We start from the raw sequence: 19,953 nt of genomic DNA on the forward strand, positions 1-19,953 counted from the left end.
ATGAGGGCGTGCCACGCTAGCGGCTAGGCGAGCATTATAACGTGTGTTCCAAAGTGACCACGTTTGTCTCTGAAGTAAAGGCTGGACTACAGTAGAGCTGTCTGGAGCAGTTTGTGAACAGTGTTTTCTGTTGGAGATGGTAAGCCCCTTTGGGCTTTTTCACTTTGTAAACCTAGAATGTGCACAAAAAGATATATAACACAATAAAGGAAAGGGAAAAAGCCAAAAAGCATAATGTGAGCACTTTAACATAACTTTACATTGCCAAGGCTGTGACAATTCAACATCAACAACTCCAATAGTAGATGGAGTGAGGATTTCCCCAAACACCTCAGTTGTCCAACAACACATCAAGCATGAGTGGAACAGTTAAAATATTTCTTTTAAACAGAAAAAAGAAATTAAACATCAACGCTTCACGTTTATTTCACAGGTAAATTTTGCATCGACAACTGAAATGGAGCCCATTTAAAATGTGTCCATAAAGGCCTGATGCAATTTAATGAAAACAAAAAGGCTTATTTTATCACAGAATTTAAAGTAATTTGCTCAGTTTTAAAAAGAGTACTCCAGTGATTTAGCATTGCACCCCTATAACACTGTCAATCTGAAAAATGCTTCCATGCTAGGCTTTATAAAATGGGTGGACTTCCCCTTTAATTTGATGACACAGACTATATACTAATACAGTACTAATCCTAATACTTTTTTCCTTTAGTGACAAAGGTCACATAACAATTCATCATCATGAATCTGATATGGTTTGTCTTTGTGAGATGTGGTGTGGTGTGGGTTTGAGGGAAGCTTTAGTTTACATACGCTGGTTCTCCATTTAGGATAAGAGCCCAGACGATGAGTTTTCTGAAAACCCTGTGCTCAGCGCCTGCTGTGAATGGGTTTTTGAATAAACCAATGTAGTTAATGTGTTTTTTCTTTCCTGCAGCTGCGTTTAATTTAAGGAGAAAACAATACAACAAAGGCATTATGGCAGATGAAACGGTCAGTTCATCCTTGCCAAAACCCATTTGAAATTGCAGGGTGTGATTGTTTCCTCTCTCAATCCTCCTTGTTCAGCAGTAACTGGTGCTATGAAGAATTCATATAGAATATCTAGCATCCACTCTGCACAAGGATAATGTTTATGTGTGCGCTTGGCTGGTTTTTGCATCAGATGTTGTTTATCTAAATTTAATCTGGATGTGTCTGTAATGTATTTCTAGCTATCGTCCAACCAACTGCAATTCACAAACCTGATTGCTATTACATTTGCTTTGGCCATTTGTGTTCCCCAGAAGATGAATATGAATGATTTTAAAGACCCCTTGGCATGTAATCTAGTGCAAGTGTCGGCAACCTTTACTGTCAAAACTGCCATGTTTGGCCCAAAAAAATTAAAAGAAATCTGTCTGGAGCCATAAAACATTCTATAATTAGGGGTAATTCTAACTTCTCGCCTCAGATCAAGCATTAACGGTACGCTAACAGCATTGTCGAGGGACAGCAAATGAATCTGTCCACACAATTAAATTCTCCATTTTCACTTTATTGGGATTTGGAATGCATAGCTAGTCTAAAGAAACTCAAGACCGCCGAGGTTCCACAGGGCCATAGACATAGCCTACGTAGGCTGTAATGAACATTTTAGTCGGCTGAAATATCATGTAGCATAAATGGAGAATGAAAGAATCACTTTAGGCCTTCAACAATAATAAACTAAAATTAAAATGTTTAAAAATAACCCTTATTCATTTCCATATAATTTTTTGTCAATGCCAGAGGGAGCAGCAGGTTGCCCTGATCTAGTGCCACTGTCTGACCAGAATTTCCCGTTGATCAAAACTTTGGCCAGATTTCCATACAATTTGCTTTTAGTATTCATGGACGCCAGCAGAAAAATGTTAATTTCTTTGACCTTTCCCCCACTGTACAAAATAATCATTCAAATCTAATGGAAAGCCCTGCAAGACATTTACTGAGTATATTCACACTCTACCCTCATCCTCAGATCTTTGCACGGCTCTTACTGTTGGTTTCAAAAGCACTGAACGATTTAGGTCTGCTGAAATGAAGCTAAAAACCTTCTGTTTCCCATTTGTTTGATTAAAATGTATGCAATTCTACACCATTAGGACGACTTGCAATTAAATTTACTCAGCAAACTATTGTTCTCAAATGGATCCATTGCATTGCAGTATATAGCTGGGCTTTAGTCTTTAGCTTTGTTTCTACCTCCTTTCCAGATTGCTGGTGTTTATTAAAATACATTGCTATGATTGCCTGACATTTAGCTTCCAGTGCACTGTCCAAAGTTCCAATTAAAATTACTTAAATTTGTTCAGCAAACTTTCTTTCTTCTACAGCAAAACTCATTCCACGTCTTAATCAGAAAATGCTATATTCGGAAAAAGGCCTTATTTAGAATATCCAACCAGAATATGCTGTTTACATGACCTGAATCAAATTCGGAATATTGTCATAATTGGAATAATAGTGGAATATTGGTGTGCATGTAAACATACTCAATGTAGACAGCAAAAATACTCAAAATGACACCAAACGGGCATTACAGGTACATACACTAATAAATACGTGGATTATATACAAATTACAGTGCAATACTTTTTGTAGATGCTTGAATGGTTCATTAGAAGAGCCTAACCCAAGCGGTGAGCGAAATAAAATGAACACAATATGCTTTTTTCTGTTCTGTGGTCTGTCAGGTATTTCTCTGACTATTTCTTATAGATTATCTGTGATGGCTTTTTGTCAAAAAATGAATCTACATATTTGACCTCATTCTTACTTTTTTCCTACCTGTGATTGATTTCATTGTGTGGGGAATAAACCCCATTGTGGATGGATGAGAGGACGGAAATGAGGATGTGGGCATGAGAGCGTTTGACGATGGATTGATCAGAATTGCTTTGGTGTTGTCTGGGTTACAGGAAATGAAAAAAATCACCCAATGGACTATTATAAAATAACATAAAAATGAATAATAATTTTAAAAAAAAGACTGGAAGGAAATATAAGGAAGCTAAATCAAAAGTGAAAGTTATAATTATTGAGTCCTTTATAGAGTTTTCATGTCATACAAATGTTCAACCATTATTAGAAATCTATTGTAGAAAAAGCACATAGATGTAATAACAATAATTTTACCACAATCATGGAAAATAGACCAGAATTATCTCCCCTTCTCCTGTCACCACTGATTTCGGTGCCAATATGTGCGTTGCTGGAAACGTGCCAATTTTATGGGGACTGCTGAAAGGCACTCTGAGGAATGTAGGAAAAAAAAAAACTTAAGTCGACCAGGCAGGATTTGAGTGCGATAAATTACACCACTTGATCACAAAAATACCTTCTGAAGTGCAGTGAACTTTACAGAGCAGTGATATAGACCGAGGTGAGCAGGTGGGATTTCTTTTTGTCTTCATCCATGCAGAAAAAAAAACCTTAAGCATTAATGAATGCTTTAAATGTAGGACTGAGCACACTGCATGCCATGAGATTGGAGACTTAAAACAAAATGAAATGGAATTAAAATTATAGGCCATCAGGGGTGCAGAGCAGGAAGAAAAGTGTTTTCTTTTCAGCTTCATGGCTTTCAAGTGAGCACTTCTGTGCGATCTTAGAAACCCAGGGTTCACATCGATCTCAGCTCTGCCCTGCCTGTACAAATCTGTCAGGTGGGTGTTGCTTTTTTTTTCCTGCGGATTGGCCTGATTTTGCAGATGTCATTCCACAATGTGCTTAGAGGATTCAGAGCCCACCAATCAAAAGTAAGAGTCTCAATCTCCCACTCATGTAAATGATTTACCATTTTGAGGAGTTTAATGTCTCCAGCATGATATTTAAAGGAATGACAAGATTATATGAAGCCAACGTCTAAAACCTCTAGAGACTGCAATGTCCCTTTACACCCAACAATATAAAAGTATTATACTGTCAATATACTGACATTTTGTGAAATACAAGCCTTACCAATAGTGAAGCTAAACCTGAAATGTGTGTCTGGATGGTGGTGCTTTAGGAAAAGGCTGTTTGGGCATTCAAATCAACAGGGTTCATAGTCCCGATCAAGCGCGTTTAGTTAAAGCGCGTTATATGACCCTAAAAGGAGACATTTAGCGTCAATAACAACGACAAAGGCACCTGACCAAGCGTCCATATTTTATGAGATGGGAGTGAGAATGTGTTGACATGTTTAGTGCTTGATGTAAGCTCTTGCAGTGCTGAAAATGTTAGCGGTTCATCATCTGGGGATCAAAAAATTGCATCTTAAATTACTGCTGCTACGTTTTCCTACTTCTATTGCACACTAGAGCTGAAGATCTTTCGATCGGGTTCGGTCTTAATTTTTATCATTTTACACGGGCTCGGGCTTGCGCTCCTGGTTGCGCTGTAAATGAGCGGTCAGGTGATGCGTTTCGAAATAAGGCGAAAATGGATGCTGAGGAGGTGAAACGGAGGCTGGCCTGAGCCTCTGGCGATTACATTTTGGTTGCACCGGCAAAGAAAACAAAGTCTGAGGTGTGGAAAACCTTTGACCATGTGCATAATGAGAAATGACTCATTCTTGACAAAAGACAAAAGAGCTGTGTGTGCGTGCGCACATTTGAATAATGTCGGGCTGTAAACGGGTTGGGCTTTTAAAAAGCTGTCAATCAAAATATACTTGTCAGGCTCGGGCCTTGTCAGGCCGAACTTTTAAGGCTCGATTACAGCTCTATTGCACGCTACCAGAAAGGTAAAATACATCGGCATTATTCCTTTGATGGCCACAGTGTTAAACTGCAGCATTTCTGTGATTAATTGATGTTTTGTCATAATACAAATCTGGTTATTTATTTACAAATGAAACTACGTCACGTTCTGCGTTAGTAGTAATGTTAGTAACGCGAAGCGAAGTAACATAACGGATGGACTGTTTTTAACCCAAACCACAATCCTTTTCTTAAAATAACTACATTTTTGCTGCCTGAACCTTACTAAGTAAATTTTGATCGTATACTTAACCAAATTGCGACCGTTTCACAATGTTAACGACGTGTTTGAATCCGAGACTGTTACGTTCTCTGGTTTAGATATGAGGATGGAAAACACTCCTGTGGGTCGTATTAGATGGGGCGGGGGGGGGGACTTTACGTATTTCGTCGTGTGGTTTGGAGGACTTCTTCACAAACCGTGTATTACTTACGTCAATATTGTCCATATAAAACATAGTTGCTTTATATTTCCGAAACATGCGTTTCCTTCCCTCTATGCAGTCTGTGATGTTTGTTAATTTCTGTACACCAAGAAAATCAACTTGCAGAGACGTCAAACTTAATTGAGATAGGTAATCCATCACAGGGGCATCCTGTCAGCTTCTATTTTTGTCATGAGTTGGTTATGAGAGCAAATCTATCATCACTTTCCAACTAAATCAGCATCCAATGATACCATAATTTTGATCAAAATAAAAGAGAACATTGTCATGGTGACACCTGCTCACTTCCTTGACGACCCTATGTTTTTTAATGCATCAAAACCTGATTTATGCTAGTTTAGTATTGCAATGAGAACTACATTGTCAGTGTGGCTGTATTTAAACACAGCAGAGGTGATCACAGAGAGCAGGAGGGGCCAGAATGAAGCGTAAACGTGTTAAGAGACTTATGATAACCTATGATGAATATGATAAGATCCTTACGAACAACGTGGAAACAAGTGTGGATGCACTGCTTATTTTCATGGGGATTAAATTATTTAATCGTGCGGGTCTTCTAGACTTTCCAAAATGTTATCGGACCGAGTGGCTCAAATGCTGTCATTTTGCGGGGATTGCAACGCTAGAAAACCTTTAGGCATTGATTTACAGACGTCTCTTTCTCTATGTAAGTCTGAGAAGTATATTCCACCATTTATGCCAAATTGGCTTCAAAGCCTGGTGCACTTCCTGGGGGGGCCTGAAACACAGCCTGCCAGTCTGGAAGCCTGCCTGATTGACAAGTAAGAAGTAGTATATTGGAGCTCCCTAAAGAATGTGCTCCTGGTTATTTCTCTTGCAGAAATTATGTTCACTAGTGACCAAAGCATTGAAGCTTTTCCAGCAAAATGTTTTCGCAAAAGGGTTCATTTCTCGAGGCTTCATTTGCTCACAACACCACCTGTTGGTCAAAGAGTGTAAAACAGCCAGATATATTACAGACGATCTATGTGATCTGCCCACTGCCTGGACGTAGACGTTCGGGGCTTAAAACACCATCGAGCATTTTGCGCCAGTAAAGACTTAGAAATAACGATGAAGAAAATAGTCAATTTCTACCTAATCCATTTATATGAATATAATGTGTATTTTCTTTTGGTATAATATAATCAACATAACTGTATAATAAATGGATTTCCTTGAGAGAAATGTAGTCACAACAATTGTAAATCAATCATTTCATATCAAGCAGGAGGGGCAATATTAGTAGGCTATTTTAAAACTGGAACATGGCAATGGTTTAACTGGACAGAGGGCCGTGGCTGTGCTCGTGTAGATCGTGGATGTGTAATAAAACCTGTGTAGACTCAAACCACTTCATAAACCAGTCACGTGGTACGGACGGTCAGCAAGGCTTCGGATGTCATCAATGATGTAATTTGTCTAAAACGATACAAGCCTCGATACACGGAAAACTTCCGGGATTTCTCGACACGCACTTCCAAGCCTCGGCATAGAACGTAACTTCACCAGTGTTGACTGTTATAAAACACTGAAGTCAGTTTCAAGTCTCCGTGAGTAGTACAATAAATAGAAAATATTGGCTGCCTGGAGGGTGGAAATAACACTAAAAACTAAATTACAGCAGTAAATAGCTGATTTTAGTGGGGTCAGCCCTATGTTCCCACATTTCTAGGACATTTTCAAATTTAGGTCTTGTGTTCCTACATTTCCCTTCAATTTAAGCCCTATCCTCCCACGACATTTAGAGGGTTAGGGTTAGAGTTAGATAAAATCTGATACAAATGTATGAAAAATGAAATGCAGGATCATAGGGCTTAATTTTGGAAACAAATCTTAGAAATGTTGGAACATAGGGCTGTGGGAACATAGGGGCTAATTTTCAGTGAAAAAAATAATTCTTAGAAATGTGGGAACATAGGCACACTATTTAGTTACGCACCATTTTAGTAAATGGACTGAAACAACAGAAACGCCAAGGGACTTTGATGTAATGTAAACTCTGAACTGTAATTTCCGGCTGACATTAGTTATGACTTTCTCCCAGCTGAAGCGTCGGTGAAGAGCTGCTTTTGGAGGTGTGCCTGGTGGAGGCAACCTGAACAGAATATATAGCATGCTGTATAAATCTGCTCAAAGACGGAGGTGACAGCCGCGCCATGTGTGTGTCGCCCAACAACAGCGAGTTACTGACTGCAGCACAATGAGCTGCAGTTTGTGCTCGACGCTGTTGTTATTCTCCAGCTCCAGACGGTTATTTACTCACCCAGGCTGAATGAGTTTATGTAAATGTAACAACAGGTATTTCACTAAGTGACTGAGCCTTAGACAGACTTCAGAGTGGAAAAACAATAGTCGCTTCACAGCCAGGAGGACGATGATAAAAAAAAATTGCAGCGTGAGGGACAAGCTGTTATGTTGAAGAGGAGGAAACTTTGTACACTTAAAACTTGGGGTAGGATTTTAACAATATCATATCAAAATCAGACTGTAACTCAACACGATGAGTAAGTAAAGTTTATTTATACGCAGGGTGCGATTTGTGATAAAAGCAGAGGGGGGGTGGGGGGGTTGATCATGCACAACAAAACATGCAATAATTAAATCCCCCTTTCAATACCACCATGGATATAGTGCCACTTGGCCAGCCATGCCTGAACACTTATTTATGCACTTCAATATCCAATGGAAAATAATCTCAAAATGAAATAGCACAACGTGGTGTCAAGATAAAACACAGCGCTTTCAAAGCTGGGGGGCGAAGTTCACTAAGGCCGGCTACACACTGCCTGCGTGGCGTGAGCGTGGAGTTTCTGTTGCGTGTCAGCTGCGTGGATTTTTCTATGTCTTTACACACCAGAAACGTGTCTGACACGTGTGCTGCTGCTGCTGCTAGCCTTGTCTGTACACATGTATGTTTGCCATTGATAAAATGAAATACCATGTTAAACATAAATAGATACTGATTTGATTACAGCAAAGACAACGTCGGCAGTATTGACGGTAAAATAGGCTACAGAATATTTCGTTCTGTATTGACAGGTGCAATATTAGAAAATCGATTTTTTTTATTTATTTTTTTAAATTACATTTATATCTGCATTCATATCAAAACCTCGAGACTTTCAAACATCACCATGTCATTTAGTAATATGTATTTGTGTCAAAATGACATATAAACATCTTTTCCTATTCTATTTTGCCTGGAAATGCTTCCAACACGCTCGCGTGTCACTATTTCTTGCTTGCACACGTTTTCGGCACGGCTCGAGCAGCTGGCAGGCAGTGTGTAAGCTCTAACCTGTTAACATGGGAGCCGAAATATAAAACGGACACGCCACGCAGCTGAAACGCTCACGCCACGCAGCCAGTGTGTAGCTGGCCTTAGTGGCGAAAACAAAATACTTTCACTCAGGAAACGGTCGTTCGTTTATCTGGAGTTTTTAATCCAAATCCGATCTTTTTCCTAAACTTAACTCAACTAGAAACTGCCGCTGATACGAGCGACAGCTCACAGAGCGCTGTAGCCGGCGTCACGTGACCGCCTATTTTCGTAATATATTGTACAAACTGGTGTGCATACATTTCCGTACTATATCCTACGAAGCCGTTCATGAGAATGCGTTGCAGTGTCGCATGTTTCATGCAGAATGAATAGAAGTTCTTTGTCAGTGTAGAGAGAAAAAAACAATAACATCCCGACTTAAATCTGCACAAACATGGAGCCATGTCATGAAGACACCTTTGTAGAACAGCTCCAATCTGATTTTCTTCTTGTAACAGCGAGGCGTGTTAAAGGATTTGACCCCAATACGTCCACCCAGGTCCCCGGCGACTCGAGCCTGCCACTGCGACACTGCCAGGGCCATGATTTCCCATTAGTCTGTGACAGCGGGGCCGTTTATAGCACCAAAGCCCTTTGGAGAAGGAGGTTAGCTGTAATTATTCAGCTGATAGGTCATGAGCAAAGTGGGCCTGTCACACCTCTCCTGGCTCCCCGGACTAAGCCAATCAGAAGGCAGGAGCAGCATTTGGTTATTAGTCAGACTAGCAGCAAGCGTTTCCCCCGGAGAGAGAAACTGCACTTTCACTAGTAATTGTTTCATATTTCATTTAAAAAGGACTCTTGCAGTCTTATCTCCTACATGTGACTAATACTACTATTAGCCTGGTTAATACTAGGCATGGGCCAATATAAGATTCTGAAGTTATGATAACCTTCAGCAAAAATATCAGTGTCATGATACTGCAAAGTGCAGCATTTCATTTTGTATTATTATTGAAATATCTGGGTAAAACAATTTTTTTTTCCATTGAACACAATGTATTTTATTGTTGAGGCAGTGACACACCAAGCCGATAATCGGCCGTCGGACGGTCTGGCGAGGTCGGTGACTCGAGTCTGTTCGGTGTGTTCCGTGCCGTCGTCCGTCCGAGGAGCTGACGGCCTTCATTTTGGCCGACCTGACATGTTGCGTCGGAGGATTCCATGACCAATCTAATTGGTGGAGTGCTAACCCAGAAATGACGAGCGGGATGACCGTGACTATGCCTCTCAAAATCTGACGAAAATCTTTTAAACTGACCTTTGTCGAGTAACTAAACAAAGATGAACTCATGCTGGTGCTGGGTGGAGGGTGTGGTGGAATTTACAGAAACACCATTTTGTGGTATGATGAGACTAAGGCTACATTTGCATTTACGAGTTTTTAGCCAAAGAGCTTAGATCGGGCCCAAAAAAATCAAGCCCGACCCTACCCGAACCCGTGCACGTTGCGTCCGAGCCCGGTCCTTGATGATTAACTGTAATTATGAGCCCGCCCGATTTAAACCCGACAATTTATAGCACAGTTTACCTCACACTCAAGTCAGTGGAGGACATAAGCCCAGAGCTACGAGAGGCATAGCTTGCTCCCCACCGAATAAGGCTAATAAAGTAATGATTAAAAAAACACAAATGCTTGATCAAGGGCCCGGCCCGGCCCGGCCTGAGGGTCGGGTCCGGTTCGGGCAGAGAATCTAAACAAAAATATCTCATCAACTTTCTCGTATACTGGGCATAAACAGGAGGCAGAGTGTATACTCCGCCCGCTACCGGTAGTTGCCATGGTAACGTTAGTAGCCTAGTCTCAGAGAACGAAACGTCGTGACCCAATCAGGCGGCGACAGTGGCGTCAGTGTCAGTGCTGTCAAAGGTCTCCGTTTGCGGCCGTTGAGACTGGACAACAACCCCGCAGATTCCAAACCAAAACGGGTCAGAAGTGTTTCCAAATGTCTCCGGTTTAGGGGCTCGGAAATGTCAGATATGTGGGAATGAGAGGGGGAAACGGAGCAAAAGATATTCATTTTTAAACCAAAATGTAGCCTAAAGGGAAAACTTAGATACATCAGGTCACAGGTCAGGAGATGAGAAAATTCGGCCTGTCTCTGATAACCAAAACTGTTCATGTATAATGTATATAATATGTTCGTCTCTCTACAGATTCAGTAAATCTAGACAGCTGTATGATAAGGGGATTTTCTTTTCTCAGGACTGCTGCCTTTAAAGGTTGGTTTAGCATACTTCCCAGAGAGAGAGAGAGAGGCTGGATTAGGCTTTAGCATCTGTGTTTAACGGCGCCCGCAATATTGTTGTTTACATTGAAGGTTGAGCTAAATGCCTCCAGCATGAGTTTAAATGCTCCTTCAGGAAGACAGGAACTTCAGAGAGTTGGGACGGCACTGCACAATAACACATGGTGGTTAAACTGGGCTTCTCTCCTCAATTGAGTGTTCATTAAATGCTCCTGTGTAAGTCACCAAGGTCTCATGCATCGTCTTCACGTTTGTGAAATGAGTTGGGTTTTCCTTAACAACATGTTGTCGTTGGCTAACAAAGGCCCTAAACAAAGCTGAACTCATGCTGGTGCTGGGTGAAGGGAATGCTGCACACTGGTCTCTGGGCGGGCGGGGTTATATAGACTGGGAGGACTGGCCAGGTGCTGCCAGAGATGTCGTTCAGTCCCGACAAAACGTGGCAACGCGTTTAAAAAAAAAAACTGAAACGGGTGCGTTCTATGCCCTGTTGTGTTCGCAAGAGCTCTGCCTTTTTATTACTACAGGTTTACAGACACGTCTCTGCTACCAATCAACGAGAGACACACCCACCAAAGGAGAGAAAACATATCCCAAAGCTGTTGCACAATGTTTCAAAACCGTTCAGGGGAAATATGCCGTTCAACCAGGAATCTGTAGCCAAACGGTCCATATCGTTTTGAGATTGAACGTGCGCTGGTATACAGGCACAGGACAACCGGCTCTGGGCCGTCACAACAATATATCCTTTTATTATCGCCATCGCAATATCGGGAAAGGCTGCGACATAAGACACTCAGAGATTAATTGAAAGAGAGTAACTGTAGTAACTGCACTTGAAAATGTAACTGTCATTCTTTTTTTAATGCTGCCTTTTATATTCAATTCAATGTTTGTTGAATGAAAGAATGTTGGAAATGATTTCCTTTCACTTGTTTTAAATTCAACGTGCCCTTTGTTTACAGAATACTGACAGCAGCCGAAATGCAGAACTGAGTACACTTTTTAATAGCGGTTCATCAACGCAAGTAATATCGCGATAGTGATCGCATATTTTCCTCATATCGTGCAGCCCCAGGCTTTCCATTTCATGCTGCCTGATGTTCATATTGCACATCATCAAAAGCAATTTACCGGGTCATGGTTTGAGTTATCAGCTATGTGTTAGAAATGGAATTTAAGTGACAGTGGGTCGCTCTCCCTTTTGTAAAATTGACTCGACACAGTGCATTAAGCATACAGCTCCAGAGTCAGTAATTGTCAAGAGTACCTGCCATCCACTTCTGATTGTCTCTGCATTTGTTGAGAGCTTGAGATGTCAGAGTTTCAATCACACTTCTTTTTCAAACAGCGCTCACAGATGTTGCAGAAAGTGGATACAAATATTCGATTTAAACAAAACGTGTGTGACTTTAAACACTTCACTTGAGAGCAACACGACCAATGAGAGTCTGTCTACCATCATTAAGCTTGAATTAATTGTGTGGAAAAGCCCACTCAGGATTTCAGTGATCATCAAAACAAATGCACTGCAGATGACAGTTCCCTTTATGTTTGTCTTTATTCTTTCAACTACTTATTTCAATTAGGAGAGACTTCGTTTGCAGATATGCCAAATTATTGTAAGGCTATTACAATTATTGTACAACTGCATGATAAAATGTACAATGTCTTTTGGAGATTAGACTCCATCGAATTAATGATATTTTTAAAGGGGTAGAGAACAGGAACATAACTCCCCGATGGAGTCTAGACACTGGTGGCGGTGGAGAAGGAGAATCATAACAATAGTTATCTCAAGACACTTTACAGATAGAGCAGGTGTAGACCACACTCAGTCCCAACAATTCCAGTAATTCCCCCAAGAGCGAGCATTTAGTGCGACAGTGGGGAGGAAAAACTCCCTTTTAGGAAGAAACCTCAGACAGACCCAGGCTCTTGGTAGGCGGTGTCTGACGGTGCCGGTTGGGGGTGTGATGAACAGTGGTAGTAATAGTCACAATAAAGATAATGGAACAGTGACTAGAAAATGGTAGTCGTAGTAGTTCATGTCATAGCAGGGCACTGCAGGGCGTTACAGTATGTAGCGTGGCACAAAGAGGAGGGTTTTCAGTTAATTCTTAAATGTGGTGACAGTGTCTGCTCCCCGAACCCAGACTGGGAGCTGGTTCCACGGGAGAGGAGCCTGGTAGCTGAAGGCTCTGGCTCCCATCCTACTTTTAGAGACTCTAGGAACCACAAGTAACCCTGAATTTTGCGAGCGTAGTGCTATAGTGGGACAATAACGTACTAAGAGCTCTTCTAGATATGATGGTGCTAGACCATTTAGAGCTTTGTAGGTCAGGAGAAGGATTTTAAATTAAAAAAAACACGATGACCGGAGGCGGCAGGGGAGGTGGAGGGTTGAGCCCTTTGCCTGAAACGACAGCTGACAGCACAGGAATAACAGATTTAAAGCAGAGCTGTAATGCTGTGATTGGCCATGTCTGATTGGTTTAACTGAAAGTATCGCTTCTAAACAGCTGATTTGATTTAAGAAGAAAGATTAGTGATAGGGTTAATGACGTCTTCCTGAAAGAATTTACTCTGAGCTTCATTTTTATGCTTTAGCACAAGTCTTACTGCTCCTTTAATTATGTTGACTTCTCACTAAGCGGAAATGAATTGTGTGAGAGGGCCAACGTAGTGATCGTCAAAACACATGCACGGCAGATGACAGTTTCCTTTGTGTTCGTCTTCATTCTTTCAGAAATGAGAAGTCAACACAATCTCTGATTTTTTATTTTACTTTTTGAGCTGCAGATTCCAAAAGCCAAGGCAGAATGGGATCTGACGGGATTCAATTCCAGGCCAGGCAGAAGGCACAATGATTAAGGCAGCAGTAAGACTTGTGCTGAAGCACAAAAATAAGTCTTTTTTTAAAGGGTATATTTTGGGCATTTTAGGTCATTTTTTTTTTAATAGGACAGTTGAATATATGAAAGGGTACAGAGAGGGGGAGTGACATGCAGCAAAGGGCCTCAGGTTAGAAGCGAACCCCTGGCTGCTGTGGCAAGGTCTGAGCCTCTGTACATGGGGCGCACCCTCAACCAGGTGAGCTACCCAGTTGCCCTAGTTTATTTTAGTTTTATCTTTTTAAATATTTTTACATTTTGGCCAAAATTAGATATTTGGAAATAATAGATATTTAGAGGTCAAATGGGAAAATATTAGGCAGTTGCATTAAAAATGAAAATATCTGGCAGCTGCAGCCCTAGTCACAAGGGATCTGTTATGATATTTTAAAAGAAAAATAAACCAACTTAATTGCTCTCACAATAATTACTACAGCCACGAGAGTTTGCGTTTGAAAGCTTTTCTATTAAGCATTTGTACTATGTATGGAAGTCTGAAGCTGCATGCATGTGTATTCTCAAAATTATGTTCTCTTCCACGTTAAGGCAAACATCTTTGGTGAAATTACATTTTCTGACTACCAGAGGACTTATATGGAACATCTGGTGATTACAGGGCAATAGTGTGCAAAGAAGACAATGGTTAGAGCAATAAGATACTCGCATTGTTGGAATTGCCAGTCAGGTGGATGACTCACTCTGTCAGGAAAAATAAGTGAAAGTGGAAAATGATCTTCGGGCATGGGCTGCTGCTGTTCTTTTCTGGGAAATGAGAGCGTGCTGTGCAGATTTCCTCCCCGGACGGAGCACAGATGATGAGTTTGTGTGACCTCGGGTTTTATCAGATTTCCAATAAAATGTCTTTGCTCATATACAGATGCTGAGTTAGTACCAGTGTACCCACTCTCGAGGGCACACTGGTGTGTTTGAAGCGTGTAAGATAAGAACATTTATTAGCAATCTTGATTTCATTATCATGTATCATGCTCTGATGACCTTTTCATTTCAATTAGATGTTTCAAGGTTTTCTTTTAGCAAATGATTCTTACTATGAGTCAAGACTTTTTCATTAAAGATTACTTTTTGGGCATTTTCAGCCTTTATTTTATATACGACTGCTGAAGACATGAAAGGGGAGAGAGAGGAGGAATGAATGCAGCAAAGGGCCGCAGGGCAGAGTCAAACCTGTGGCCGCTGCGTCGAGGAGTAAACCTCTATATATGGGCGCCAGCTCTACCAGGTGAGCTACCCAGGCGCCCTGAACTCAAGACTTCAGAGTCATTTTACTTGATCATATTGTTCCCAATGTATCTATTAACACATTTGCCAATTTTGGTGTTTATCACAAAATGAAAAAAAGTGTTACAATGTATTGAGCTATGCCACCCCACTATTACCCAACCTTCTTATGTGAAAACTAAAACACACAAACTTTGAGTCTGGGGAGGAGGGGGCTGGGGAGACGACTCTCTCCAGTATTTTGAATTTGTACTGCAGTAACTATTTTAAACACTAGCTGTCAATATTACATATTGCACCTTTAAAGTTGCCATGGAGTCTAATCGCCCAAAACTTTTCAACTTATTGTGCACCATGTTAATCAAACTTCTCAATCTTAAATGAAGTCTCTCCCAAATGAAATATATCCCAGCTGAAGAGATTTGATATAAAGTGTGTTCTCCAGGTATATTTTTCTCTCAGGCCTCTAAGGAATCTGTTTCATGAACCTGTGTGAGCAGTACGGTACCTGCAAATTGTCTAGATATTAAAAAATGAGCTTGAAATGAAAACAAAAATCATCTTGCGATAGAATGGACATAATGTAATTTTGTTGCTTCATTGCTCAGTAGAAAAAAAATAATTGCACTTTAAAGATGAGTCTGTACAAGATTGTGTTGCATCTATAAAAAACATTCTTGCAATTCATCTGTTTTTGTTTTGTTTTTTACTTACAAAAGTCACCATATGCTGTTTTGGTTCATTGGGTGAAAACATAGGCAGCAGGTATTTCCCACTGTTAATGTCGTTCATATCGTTAAGGCAATAATTAAAGAGGCAAACGAATAGACAACAATCAAATTCTCTAGCAGAGTTCGAGTTTGTGTTTTTGTCTCTTGGAAAGTCTGTAAGAGCTCTGTGTTTCCTGTAATTCCAGAGGACAATCAGGTTTCTCCGTTGTTTTTCCCACCCTGAAGGAAGGACAGAATAGAGATAATGAATGAAATATATATTTTTCAAAATCAGATTTTTTCAGTATTTTTAACTGTGTGATCTTTAATTGACTGTAGATTGCCTGACGTGTCTTTCTTTTACCTTCTTGCTCATCCCAAGCTTGTACGAGGTGGTGATGTTGTGTGTGGTCCGACCAGCTCTTCTGCTCTCAACCGGCACACCGGATCACTGCTGTACCATGGGGAATGTTTCTGAAGCAGCACATTACTCACTTGTAGCTTCCATTCTTATCTGAAAAAAAGTGAAACAGACGCACGATTAGCTGTGTTCGAAACTGTTCTCTATCACAGAAATAGTGCACTGGGCTGGGCTGGGTACCGAAAAATGCCTTGTCATTCAATACCAAATTTCAAAACCTAAGGAGTTAATCTCAACAGCGACAGTAAGCCTATAAACATGCAGCATGCTTCTAACAAGATCTTAAAATGCTGCTGATTGGCAGGGGAGGGTGTATGGCTACAGACACAGCACCCCTTCTCTTCTCAGCTTTCTGCCGCCGTGGTCTTACTGTAGCCCTGCTACGCCCTGGACTGCTACAACTATTATTTCTAGTCATAGTTCCATTATCTTTTTACTATGTTACTATAATTGCCACTGTTCCTCATACCAACTGCTACAATTATTATAAATCATATTTCTCTATATCTGTATCTGTGTCTGTGTCCCAACCAGCTCAGGCAGATGACCCCCCACCAAGAGCCTGGGTCTGTCCGAACTTTCTTTCCTCGCTACTGTTGAACTAAATGCTTGCTCTTGGTGCAATTGTTGGGTCTTTGTAAATTATAGAGTGTGGTCTAGACCTACTCTCTGTAAAGTGTCCTGAGAGAACTCTTGTTATGATTTGATACTATAAATTCAATTAACATTATTTGTTGTATAGACACGCAGGACAAACTCTACATTACGCACAGACACAATGCTTACGTAAAAGGAGCTGGAAAAAAAGATCTGTGCCGTAATTTGTAATGTTGTGATTTCTTTTTGTTAAAATGGATTTTATAAAATTGGTATCAAAAAAGTATCGTTCAGGAACCGGTATAGAAATTCTTTGAACGTTACCCAGCCCTATTTAGTGTGTTAGCCATTTTGTAGTGGTGTTCCAATTCTCTGCGGTTAATTTCATTCACTATATAGTCCACTATAAAATACCCACAATGCACAGCTAATTTGAGTGTGCATACGATGTATCGTGAAGTATTTTTGTTTGGGTTTGTTTACATGATGCTGGGCAGCGCCCGCCTCCATCACACAAATAACCGGCGCAGGCTGTTGTAATTCTGTTTGTATTATTGTCAACAAATCACACAGAAAGTTGACTTTAATAAAAACAGGAGCAATATACCGTTTTTGTTTTTTATTGCCATCGCGATATCAACTGGCGCGATAAACACATTGCGAAAGGCTGCGAGATTTTCCGTGTTAGTTAAAGGAAATTATCAGTAGAAAACTGGTCATTAAGATGTAACTGTCATTCTTCATTTAGTGGTGCTTTTTATATTCAATTCAATGTTCAATTTGTTCAATAAAAGAATTTTTTTTCTTTCATTTGTTTATTTGTCGCAAGCAACATCGTTATCGCGATATTCAACGTTACATATTGCATATTTTCTTCATATCCTGCAACCCTATGAAAAAGCATAATTTTGTTATAAAAAAACCATCAATCACCTGATCAAAGTTGATCGTTGCTTCATGGTCTTTTCCTTTAAAAGACGCCTCATCTCAGCGCCGCAGCCCCTCAGTTGGCGCCCCCCCGGTTGAAGTGCTCCAGCACGGTGGCGTTGGTTCTCTCAAACAGCCACTGCTGGCTGGCCGAGGACGCGTCGCACGTGTTCATGAAGACCCGCCGCTCGCTCGGGCTGCTGTCGATGCAGCTGTTACTGACGGGGTGGTACAGACTCTTATCCTGCAGGAAAGAGAGGAGTTTTAAAGAACAGCTCTATTAAGTCCTCAACCTTTTCAGAATGTATTTATTTCCTTCTTGATGTGACTTTGGGGGCATTTTGGTGACCTATTAAATAACGTACTTTGCATTACATTCCTGCAAATAAATACAACTAGTTCCACTGTAATTTGTTATGTTAAAACGTTATATGACATGTTTCCAACACTTGAATTTGACAAGAATGCTTCACTCCTGACGTTCCCCCTTCCTTTTAGCTCTGGTTTGATGTCAACCAACTCCCTTAGGGAAACAGCTGACTCTTTAAAACATTCTTTAAATGTTTCACTATGTTCACAAATATTGACTAGAGTAGCTTTAAAGCCACTGGGTGTTTTGAAAATGTCTGACTTTTGCACGCCCATTGGTAGTATAAAAAAAGACACTGCGGGACACAAATCTGTCCCACAGATCTGAGCAGAGGGCGCTGACATGAACGGGCTGAAAGCAACAGACTCCCAGGATTGTCCCACTGTTCTACAAACAAAAGGAGCCAGAAGAATAAACTGAAAGAATCACATTGCATAGTTGCTTTCAAGAAACAGGAACAGGAGCAATTTTCTGCTGTACCTCTCTGTAGCGCCACAGCTGGTTCCCCTTCATGCCGTGACAGTCATACAGGGTGACGGGGCTGCTGTGTGACACGGCGTCGAAGCAGACCTTCCTTGTGTGCACGGGGTCACCCACCCGAATATCCTCCCTCCAACCAAATGTTAACACCTGCAGGGAACACATCTCAGCTGTAACAAACATCCCACCGCTTTCATCCTCCATTGCTCTTCCTGAGGTTTCTAGCATTTTTTCCCCTACTACAGTGTTTCTTTGTGCAGTTTTTCTTATCTGAGATGAATGTATGAGAGAGTGTGTCATATGTTGTAAAGGTTGTTAAGCAAGAATTTTGACTCAATCATATGTTTATTTGCTTAGCATACACAAGCCGAGTTTGCGTGACATACACGTCATTGACAGCAACTATGCAAATATTACCATGTTAACATTAATGTTATATCACCCATGTACAGTAATGTTTAGCATGCTAGCCTGTTTGCATATTGGCATGCTAACAATAGTCTTGCATTGCCAGACCTTCCTCCACGGCGCTGCTGAGGAAGGTCTGGCTAGTCCACATAGCATTCCTGGATAGGAGAAAAACGTGCTCTGGTTTATTGGCATTTCTTTAAACCAATCACAATCGTCTCGGGCGGGGCTAAGCGCCAGACGCAATAACGCTACCTCTGCATAATAGCCTCGGGAAGGAACTTGTTTTGGCAGAACATGTGCTATTTCAAAAGTTATTTTAGTCGTGCAAGAGAAAACTCAGATTCAACAATCTAGCTAGTTGTCTGGATTTACCCTGCAGAGATCTGAGGAGCAGTTAACCATAGTCCTCATAAAACCACACGAGTTTAGAATGCCAACACAAAGAAAGAGGAAGGTGAGGGACATCCGGCCGAAAATAAGGGAACTCTGGCGGATCTTCAGGCGGCACGGAAGCAATCCCCTAAACTATCGTCGTCGATATAGACTATGATGTCCCTCACCTTCTGCTCTCTGTGTGTTTCAGTTCGCAAACTTTGAGCTAGCAAGCTACACGCTGAAAATGTCACGTCTTGAAGAAAATTTGCATTGTGTAACAAGGCAGGCCTGCTTGGTTCTTTCAGGGAATGATTGTAAAGATTTACAAATAATATGTTTATGGTATTTCCCCTCTAACTAGGACGTTTTGGGACTGATTGGTGGGATTGCTGTGGACGCAGTACACACGGAGATACACTGGTAAGAGCCAATGAGGTTTAACCATGTATCAGCTCATTTAAATAGCTCACGTTACTGTTATTGTGTGAACAGTTAACTTCATTTAAAATTGTATTTGGCATTTTTTTTTTTTTGCTGGGTGCAAATGGATGGGGGTGGGGCCATGGATGCCTGTATGAAATTTCATAGCAATGCATTTGGTCAAAAGTTTTCATTTTAAATAAAGCATTAGCTACACCAACAGAACAGTCAACATTGCCATCTCAAGAGCCATGTTAGTACAGCTAAATATACCCAAATAGATGAACAAAGACACACAGGCCTGTGCCTCCATTCATTTC

The 19,953-nt window shown here is 40.9% G+C and overlaps 1 long non-coding RNA gene across 1 annotated transcript; it reads right to left on the reverse strand.

Annotated features, from left to right (window-relative positions):
- Positions 1-15,626: 15,626 nt before the first annotated feature.
- On the reverse strand, positions 15,627-18,563 carry LOC144528300 (uncharacterized). Its single transcript, XR_013502881.1, has 4 exons — positions 18,428-18,563; positions 17,584-17,821; positions 15,997-16,146; positions 15,627-15,872 (listed from the first exon to the last, which is right to left on the reverse strand). It is a non-coding gene; the product is annotated as an uncharacterized LOC144528300 (long non-coding RNA).
- Positions 18,564-19,953: the final 1,390 nt, after the last annotated feature.

The sequence above is a fragment of the Sander vitreus genome, chromosome 13, assembly GCF_031162955.1.
Source record: "Sander vitreus isolate 19-12246 chromosome 13, sanVit1, whole genome shotgun sequence".
Classification (NCBI taxonomy): Eukaryota; Metazoa; Chordata; class Actinopteri; order Perciformes; family Percidae; genus Sander; species Sander vitreus.